The 9,408-nt window shown below is 47.2% G+C and overlaps 1 protein-coding gene across 1 annotated transcript in view; it reads left to right on the forward strand.

The window, feature by feature from the left end:
• Positions 1–4,850, forward strand: part of LOC121044353 (uncharacterized) — a 35,588-nt gene extending 30,738 nt beyond the window's left edge. Inside the window, exon 4 of the transcript XR_005797258.1 lies at positions 4,563–4,850. The gene's annotated coding sequence lies outside the window, so the exon portion shown is untranslated. The remainder of the gene's footprint in view (positions 1–4,562) is intronic.
• Positions 4,851–9,408: the final 4,558 nt, after the last annotated feature.

Consider the following 9,408-nt stretch of genomic DNA (forward strand, 5'->3'; position numbering starts at 1 on the left):
TAGTGAATGTAGGAGCTCAGCCCAAGTTCCACTAGAAAGTTTCCTAAATCCCCAGTGGGCAAGGTGGTCTTAGATGAATTCTAGGTTCCATACTTAATCCCTTTAAGACATTTTGTACAATATGGAAACCAGGGCAAGTTGCATGCTTTGCCAGTTTTCAAATTTGGGGTGAGCTTGTACCAGGTACCTTTTTGGTCCTCCTCAACTCAAGGCACCATGATTCTTTTTTTGTTCTAAATTGTAGTTTCTGGAAATCTGGTCTTTGAAGGCCCTCCAGGTGGTCTGCGGTTGCCCAAATGCAATGAGTAGGTTTTGTTCGAAGAGTGTTTTTTGCTAGAGATTTGAATTCTCCATAAAAAGGGTACAAAAATAGATATTTGACAATTGTAACCACAAAGATGGTCACACGCTAGGCAGACACTTCAAATGGTGTGGTTGTGGTGGGGTGTGTGTGTGTGTCTCTGTGTGTTCCATGGTTGCAAGCAGAAGCTTTGAGGCAGGTGGTCCAAGGGATTCTTTCAATGTGGTTCATAGTCTAAAATCTCACTTGGGATGAAGTGAAGCCAAGCACTTACAGGACACTAGGAAATCAAACCGCTTTGTTTGAGAATCTTGAAAATAGGTATTTGAAACTGATACTTCAACTGAGAAAATATCCTGACCCCAAACCTTCGCAATTCCATTTCTGACCATAATGGGAGGATATCTTAGCCACATAACTCTCTATCTAATTTTATTTCTAGTAGTATAAGTAGCTACCCAGCTTTGAAGTTTAGTGCTGAGTCATATTTTAGGGGATGGTTTGGGAAGAGATTGGCTAGGAAATCCATTCTCAGAAACGGTCTTTTGAAAACCTTCATTAATCTTTATCATGATACCTATTTTCTAACTTCACTTAAAAAAATAATACCTGTCCATGACTTCAAAACCATGGCAAGAGTGCAGACCATTCAGATAGCAAGAACTTGTGGCAAAATAGTTTTATTTAAACTCCCCAAATCCTAAAAAACAGACATAGCTACAAGGGTGATTAAAAGGAAAACACTAAGGACACCTTCTACATAACTAGGTGAAAAAGAATTCTCATAGCTTCAGAGTATGGGAGGGTGTGCCAAAACGTGAGACAGAAGCAAAGCCTGAGAGAGAGAAGAAAGTCTAAAAAGATCTCAACAAGCCGGAGGATCCATAGATTATCAGCCAAACTCACCCCTGAAAAAAATGAGCCATACTCTGTGTGAGAACCTAGGTGAGCAAGTTGAAAATCATCTAATAAAAAAGGCTCCAGTTGGTGGGAAGATGGCTGGGCTGTGTCACTGTGGTGGTCTGAATCACAAACCCCCAAACATGGTCACGTTCTAATCCCTGGAACCTGTGAATGTGTCTCCTTACATGGCAAGAGGAATTGGGGCACCTGGGTGGCTCGATCAGTTAAGCGTCCGATGTCAGCTCAGGTCATGATCTCAGGGCTCATGAGTTCAAGCCCCATGTTGGACTGTGCTGAGCTCAGAGCCTGGAGCCTGCTTCAGATTCTGTGTCTCCCTCTCTCTCTCTGCCCCTCCCCCACTTATGCTCCGTCTCTCTCTCAAAAATAAATAAACATTGACAAAAAAATTTTTGATAAAAAAAAAGAGGGATTTAGCAGATGTAATTAAGTTAAGGATATTGAGATGGGGAGCTTATCCTAGACTATCCAGGTGGGCACAATATAATCACAAGGGTCCTTATAGGAGGAAGTCAGGGGGATCACAATCAGAAAGGAGATGTGGCAACAGAAGCAGAGGCTGGAGTGACACGTTTTGAAGATGGAGGAATGGTCCACAAGCCAAGAGTGCAGGTAGCTTCCGGAGGTTGGAGAAGGCAAGGAAGTGGACTCCCCCACAGAGTCTCCAGAGGGAGTGGGGCACCACCAATGCCTTGATTTTAAGTAAGTGGAACATGTTTTGGACTTCTGACCTCAGGAATTGCAAGCTAAGTTTGCATCGTGTTAGCCACTGAGGTTCTGGTGATTTGTTATAGCGGTAATAGGAAACAAATACCCTGGAAACCATGTCTCCCAGAATCCCCTTTCCTGTATGTCCCGGTTAGAGTTGGACAAAAGACAAACTTGGACAAGATTTGGGAAGTGAGAATGAGTGAAGCAGGAGCTGTTTCTCTCGGACAGTCTTCGTGATTCGGTGCCCTGCAGAGGCCATCCAGGTTGGCCTCATTCTCCTTGGCTACATGTCTAGCTCTTCCAGACTATAGGCCCTGCTGAGCCATGGGAGCCCTGGGCCTCCCATCAGATGCTTGGCCGTGAACCCACAGAGGCCACAGCTACACCAAGGCGAGAGCTTCCTATAGACCCTCTTATGAGTTCCCCTTCATAGCCCCACATCAGAGCTAGACACGTGGCTTTTCAGATTCCATCGCATTCTCCAACTTATCCTATAAGACCAGAGCTTTGAGAGGACTAGTTAGATAATGTTGGTGTTTCTCAAAGTGATCATACCATTTACTCTGCAGTGAGTGGATTTTTCTATTGTCCCGTAACCTCGACAACACTTAATATTGGCTGATTCATCTTGACCAATCCACAAGCTATGTGCTGATATCTCTTTGTGGCTTCACTTCACAGTTCTCTGATAACTAATGACATTGGACATAATATTTAAAAAAAAATTTTTTTTTAATGTCTATTTATTTTTGAGAGAGACAGAGACAGAATGAGAGTGGGTTAGGGGCACAGAGAGGGGGAGACACAGAATCCAAAGCAGGTTCCAGGCTCCGAGCTGTCAGCACAGAGCCCGACGCGGGGCTTGAACTCATGAGCTGTGAGATCGTGACCTGAGCCGAAGTCAGATGCTCAACTGACTGAGCCACCTAGGGGCCCCTGGACATAACATTTTTAATGGCCTTCTACATCTCCTTGTTTCTGAAGCATGTGTGATTTTTGCCCATTTTTCTTCTAGGTTGTCTCCCTTTTCCTTATGGATTCATGATTGTTTGTATACTCTGAATATTAGTCCTTTATCAATATTTTATTGCAAACATCTTATCCCAGGATATGGCTTGCCTTTCACTACCTTTAAATATTGATGTGATCAAATGTATCAGTCTCTTTTATGGATAGTGCTTATTATGCATACACTAAAACTCAGCAATTCTTCTAGATGTATGCCCCAGAAAAACTCTTGAGAAATTCTCCAGGCACAGGAATATTCACAGAAATGTGGAGGGAGAAACCCAGAAGCTCTGTAAATGTCCATTGAGAAAGGAGATGAGGGGTGCCTGGCTGACTCAGTCAGTAGAGTATATGACCCTTGATCTTGGGGTGATAAGTTCAAGCCCCACATTATCGGTAAAATTTACTTTAAAAGAGAGAGAGAGAGGGGGAGAGAGAGAGGAGATAAATCCATGTAGGCATGTACATGGTAGTGAACTACAGACACATGTGTCCATATGGATTTTTCTCAAAAGCTTACTGTTCATTGAAAAAAAATAATTCCTGGGGCGCCTGGGTGGCGCAGTCTGTTGGGCGTCCGACTTCAGCCAGGTCACGATCTCGCGGTCCGGGAGTTCGAGCCCCGCGTCGGGCTCTGGGCTGATGGCTCAGAGCCTGGAGCCTGTTTCCGATTCTGTGTCTCCCTCTCTCTCTGCCCCTCCCCCGTTCATGCTCTGTCTCTCTCTGTCCCAAAAATAAATAAACGTTGAAAAAAAAAGAAAAAAGAGAAAAATAATTCCTTTTGTTAAAAATTCAAAATCAGCCCAAGTTAAATAATCTATTATTTAGGGATAAACAAACAAACAAAACAAAACAAAACAGAACGAAAACCAGAGGTGGTAAGCTCTAAAGACAAGGAAGGAGGTGATTTGTACAAACCTCAGGATTATGGTCACCTCCTGAGTGAGGGAAAAGTTGTGAGGTGAGAGACACACGGGGGCTTCGAAGGTGCAGATGACATTCTACTTTTCCACCTACCAGGTGTCGGCACAGTTCTTCCCTTTATTACAACACTTTGAAATGAGCATATGTTTTAGATATTCATTGTTGCGTGATTTCTTTTCTCAATAAAACATTTTAACACATTACTCTCCTAACAATCGTTTTCGTCGTCCTGGGTTAAGGGAGCTCAAGATAATAGAAGATTCAGAGTACTTTAGGATACTGTGGATCTGTTGCCCAGTTAAGACTACAGACTGCCAGCCCCCACCCAGGCTACTGAGTCAGAATGTCCAGGGTGAGGCCAAGGAATCAAGTCAGTTGATTCCCAGGTTTGGAGGCACCTAGTCCCCCACAGTACGGCACCTAAGGGTGTCAGTGGCTCCCTATCGCCCTCTCGTGGCCAAATTTTCCCATCCAAACTGAGCACAGTAGCCAGCCAAGATGAGCGAGTGCAGACGGACTGTCTTGGGATCCGTGGTCTTGTCCAGGTTTGGTGGCAGCTCTGAGAACTTGTACCATTGAACTTCTACCAGGACGCAGTATAGAGACCCACTAGGCTTGTCTAGCATTTCTGTTTGAAGTCCTAGGCACTCTAGCCTGGCTTACTCGCCTGAAACTTTATCTGTGCTCCTCCTGACAGAGATGATCTCATGGAGCCGAAGACTTCTCTCATCTGCTCCAGACCCTCCTGCTGGTTGGTCCTCCCTCCCACAGAGATGCCCTGACTCTGTATTCTGCCCCCACCACCCCCCGGACTGGCCATCTGCACACAAGTGCCCTACATTACCTGGTCTCCTTTTCTGCCTGAACAAACAGCTGTCTGACTAGACCCCTGGTCCTGGCCTCTCTACAAGAGCCTATCCTGTCCTTTGGCTTCCAGAAGATGAGAGCTATTAAGAGGCCAAGAATCGGGGCACCCAGGTGGCTCAGTTGGTCGGGCGTCTGACTTTGGCTCAGGTCATGATCTCACGGTTTGTGAATTTGAGCCCGTGGGTCGGGCTCTGTGCTGACAGCTCAGAGCCTGGAGTCTGCTTCAGATTCTGTGTCTCCCTCTCTCTGCTCCTCCCCCCCCCTCTCTTTCTCTCTCTCTCAAAAATAAGTAAAGCTTAAAAAAAATTTTTTTTAAGAGGCTAAGAATCAAAAGCCACAGAGAAATGCAGGCCGGATGCACGCTCTGAGGCTCCATGAACAAACACACTGCTTCTCCACCCCAATCCACCACCCTCCTCCTTTCTCTCTCTCTCTTTCTTAAATGTTTATTTATTTTTGAGAGAGAGAGACAGACTGTGAGTGGGGGACGGGCAGAGACAGAAGGAGACACAGAATCCGAAGCAGGCTCCAGGCTCCAAGCTCCTAGCTGTCAGCACAGAGCCTGACGTGGGGCTCGAACCCAGGAGCTGTGAGATCAGGACCTGAGCGAAGCTGGACGTTTAACCAACTGAGCCACCCAGGCGCCCCTCCTTTTTCTCTTTCTCTTCCTTAATCAGTCAGAGTTTCTGATTCCTGACATGGAGCTTGGAATGGGCGGTTTACGTCAGAAAAACCAGAATTGGTATATCTCAAAGGAAGAGTCTGGACCAGACCCCAGGGGCAGAACCCAAGTGTGGAGAGTCCTCACTCACTTTGCCCCATCTCTGTCCCCCTATTGGACCCTGCTAGAGTCCTGAAGTTACTGTACATGCTCATTGATCCCTCTCGAGTGAATAAGCTCTTACTTCATCCCCAGGAGCCAATAACCTGCCCAGTGGAAGGTGGTGTGATGTAACGATTAAAAATGAATTTGGAGGGGCGCCTGGGTGGCTCAGCTGGACTTTGGCTCGGACTTTGGCTCAGGTCATGAACTCGCAGTTGATGAGTTTGAGCCCCGCGTCGGGCTCTGTGCTGACAGCTTGGAGCCTGAAGCCTGCTTCCAATTCTGTGTCTCCCTCTCTCTCTGTCCCTCCAGTGCTCATGCTCTCTCTGTCTCAAAAATAAAGAAAAACATAAAAAAAATTTTTTTGTAAATAAAAAAATGAATTTGAAGTAAGAGCTGGATTGGAATCTCTGCCCGCTTATATGCCGAGTAGTCTTGGGACGTTACTTTACATCTCTAAACCTCGATTTCCTCCCCTGCAAAGGGAGGATAACAATGTTTAACTCGAAGTTTGTTGTGATTATTGAATGAGACAGAGCATGGAGAAATGCTTATCACATTTCATACACGTGGAAGTACATAATGATGGGGTTTTTGGAGATGAGAGTGGGGTTCGCAGAGTCCAGAGCTGACAAGCAAGCAAGAATTCTTGGAGAAGCCTTTGGTGCAAAAAGGTGATTTTGGTGAAGCACGGGGACAGAGGACCCGTGGGCAGGAAGTCCCTCGCCCGGGACTGCGAGGAGAGACTGGTTGCGTACTATGGGGTTGGGGGAGGTGACGTCCAGGGGAAGTTTCCAGTGAGATTTTCACATGCTGAAGTCTTCTTTAGAGAGTGGAGGGCCAGCTATTGCCAAGCTAAGGAGGTGTTTCCCTCTAGCAAAGCATTAGCATTCAGACAGTAAAGAGTTCCTGGACAAACGTTTCACTCTGCCAGCCTCAAGTATTCGTCAATGGGCTGCAGGTTGTAAGGAAAGTTAGTTCTCTCTGCCATTTCCTTCTGCCTTTGTTTCCCATATCACCATGGAGGGGTGATGGAGACTATGATCTCTATCACGCCACTTAAGTTAGGAAGAAGTTTTGCATGGATGTAAATCTACCAAGAATCTTTTCTGGTTACTCTGTCAGTTAACCATTTGTTTTTCCCCTTTCCTTTGTTCTTGGGCAGCCAGGAGTGTCCGAGGAATATCACACATATCCCACCTGGTTGGGGGGGGGGGGGGGTGGCGAGGGAGGGAGTGTTTGTGGCCTATCAAACTTGCCTTATGCTCCCTCATGATTTAATACATATTGCTTATTATTTATTATCAAGTCCAGACCTTTTAGGGTTCCAAGGGCTGTATCTTAGAGGCGGAGTCGTTTGGAGCCCGATGGAAGCATCCATTGCCCAAAGGCTCCATCTGGAACAGCCAGCTACTCAGAGACTCTAGAAAATGCTCCAGTGTGACTCCATCCTGCCTGTTTCCTCCAAACCCTATCAGGCGCTGGCCCAGAAGCTGGCATTGCACCCTCCAGCCCAGGGATCACCTACCCTTCCCGTCTGTCAGGTAGGCGACAGCCCTGCTCCATCAGAAGAGGGAGGACCCTTTCTGTCTGCTCTCTCCTCGGCTTGCTTCTCCCCTTTTTTCCCTCCCTTCCCTTCCCCTCCCCTCCCCTTCCCCCTGGCCAACATTTTCACCAGATACTGTTTTCCCTATATCTCTCGGCTGTCACTCGGAGTCTGGGCACCGAAGCTCCCAGTTCCAGAGAACACGGCTTCCTAATCAGGTATCACATCGTTACTACACGCGTCAGATCTAACAGTTGAATCCCTCAAAGCAACTCTTCAGAGCACCCCCAGGAAAACAAAACAAACACAAACACAAACAAAAAAGCAACACACACGCGCGTGATGCCTGGATAACCTCAGCTGTGAGGTGTTCTGTGCCCCGGGGCAGCCTACCTCTGCTCCTACCCTGCAGCCTGCCTTGCTTACTCAGTGCTTTCTTCCTCCTGCCTTCCCTAGTCAAATCTCTGGTGTGAGGAACACAAAGAACTCCTTGGGCTGCTTCTCCTTGAAGGTGAAGCCTGAGAGATGGCCCATTGCTAGGGAGGCCAGCATGGACCAGAACGCATGCCCGAAGCACTGCCTGGCTCACTGGGGGTGTTTCCTCAAGGCATGTTCTCTAGGACACGGAGCCTGGCGTGTCCTTGAGAGCACCGTGAGCACACTCGCCCTGCTTCGAACCGTAAAATAAACTCTTTATTCCTGACTAGACATGGAAGACACTGGAACCCCGACGGCAACCGTGAAACCCGAGTTATGGATCGAGTCCCGCGCTCGTCGGCTACGTGACCCTGCTAAGTTATTTTCCCCTCTCTGGCTTCCTCATCTGTCAGATGAGGGGGCTGGGCTGGGTGGCCTCAGAAGCCTCTTCCAGCTCTGATGGGTCCCCATCAGGTTCACCAGGGCACGAGAAAGTCACACCTCTTCATTCGGCGGCACTGCCCCTCCGAGAAGCTCCAGTCATTCAGACGGACAGGTCTGTCTGCTTTGGTCCTCAGTACTACTTCCAGGCTAGGTCCTTGACTCATCCGTGACAGAGATCCTTTCAGGTGGCTTCCCTGAAGTCACAAGGCAAATGGACTTCAAAGGTCAACACAGCATCCCAGCTCTCCCTCCCAGGTTTATTCCGCCAAAACAGCCCAAGACAAACAACCCTGGTGACCACCGCCCCCAGAACGATTCTTGATAGATTTACATCCATGCAAAACTTCTTCCTAACTTAAATGTTAACCTTTAACATGTATGTACTTAAACACACAGACCGTCATCATTCAAAACTCTTCCTGTAACTCGTATGAAAGAATATTTAGAAATTATGAAACTATATCCATCAGCTTTTTCTTTCCATGTTTTGTTTTTAATTTTTTTTCCTTAAGTCTATCCATTTATTTTGAGAGAGAGAGAGAGAGAGAGAGAGCACAAGCGGGGTAGGAGCAGAGAGAGAGGGAGAGAGAGAATCACATCCCATGAACTGTGAGATCATGACCTGAGCTGAAATCAAGAGTCAGAAGCCCAACCGACAGAGTCACACAGGAGCCCCCTCTGTGTTTTATTGTTTAGAACACAAGAACTTTAGTTCCAGTACACAGGTCCCAGGGCACCCAGAGCCTGGTGGTGCTGATTCAATGTGGGGGTACTTAGTATTCGGCAGCTCTTCATTTCAGAATGCTGAGTGCTTTTTTTAAATTTATTTTGGGGGCGCCTGGGTGGCTCAGTCGGTTAGGCGGCCGGCTTCGGCTCAGGTCATGATCTCGCGGTCCGTGAGTTCAAGCCCCGCGTCGGGTTCTGTGCTGATAGCTTAGAGCCTGGAGCCTGTTTCAGATTCTGTGTCTCCCTCTCTCTGACCCTCCCCAGTTCATGCTTTGTCTCTCCCTGTCTCAAAAATAAATAAACGTTAACAAAAAAATTTAAATTTATTTTGAGAGAGAGCGCGCGCGCAAGGTGGGGAGGGGCAGAGAGTAAGGGAAAGAGACAGAATCCCAAGCAGACTCCACATGGTCATTGCAAAGCCCAACATGGGGCTTGAACCCACGAACAGTGAGATCATGACCTGAGCCAAACCAAGGCTCTGACGGTTAACCAACTGAGCCACCCAGGCGCCCCGAAACTGAATGCTTTAGGTGCACAGCTCACCGGCACAGAAACCCACACTGACTCAGCTCTGAGTATTGAATCCCCACAGACTAATCGGGCTCCCAGGAGGAAAACCACTGAAAGGAAACATTTTTTTCCCAAGGCAACATTATCTTATCTCTGACTTTGTTCCCTTATCTAAGAAGAGAGGATCAAATTCTTCCTGCTTTTCCCAGA

The sequence above is a fragment of the Herpailurus yagouaroundi genome, unplaced genomic scaffold (genome assembly GCF_014898765.1).
Source record: "Herpailurus yagouaroundi ecotype Mexico unplaced genomic scaffold, PumYag 188, whole genome shotgun sequence".
NCBI lineage: Eukaryota > Metazoa > Chordata > Mammalia > Carnivora > Felidae > Herpailurus > Herpailurus yagouaroundi.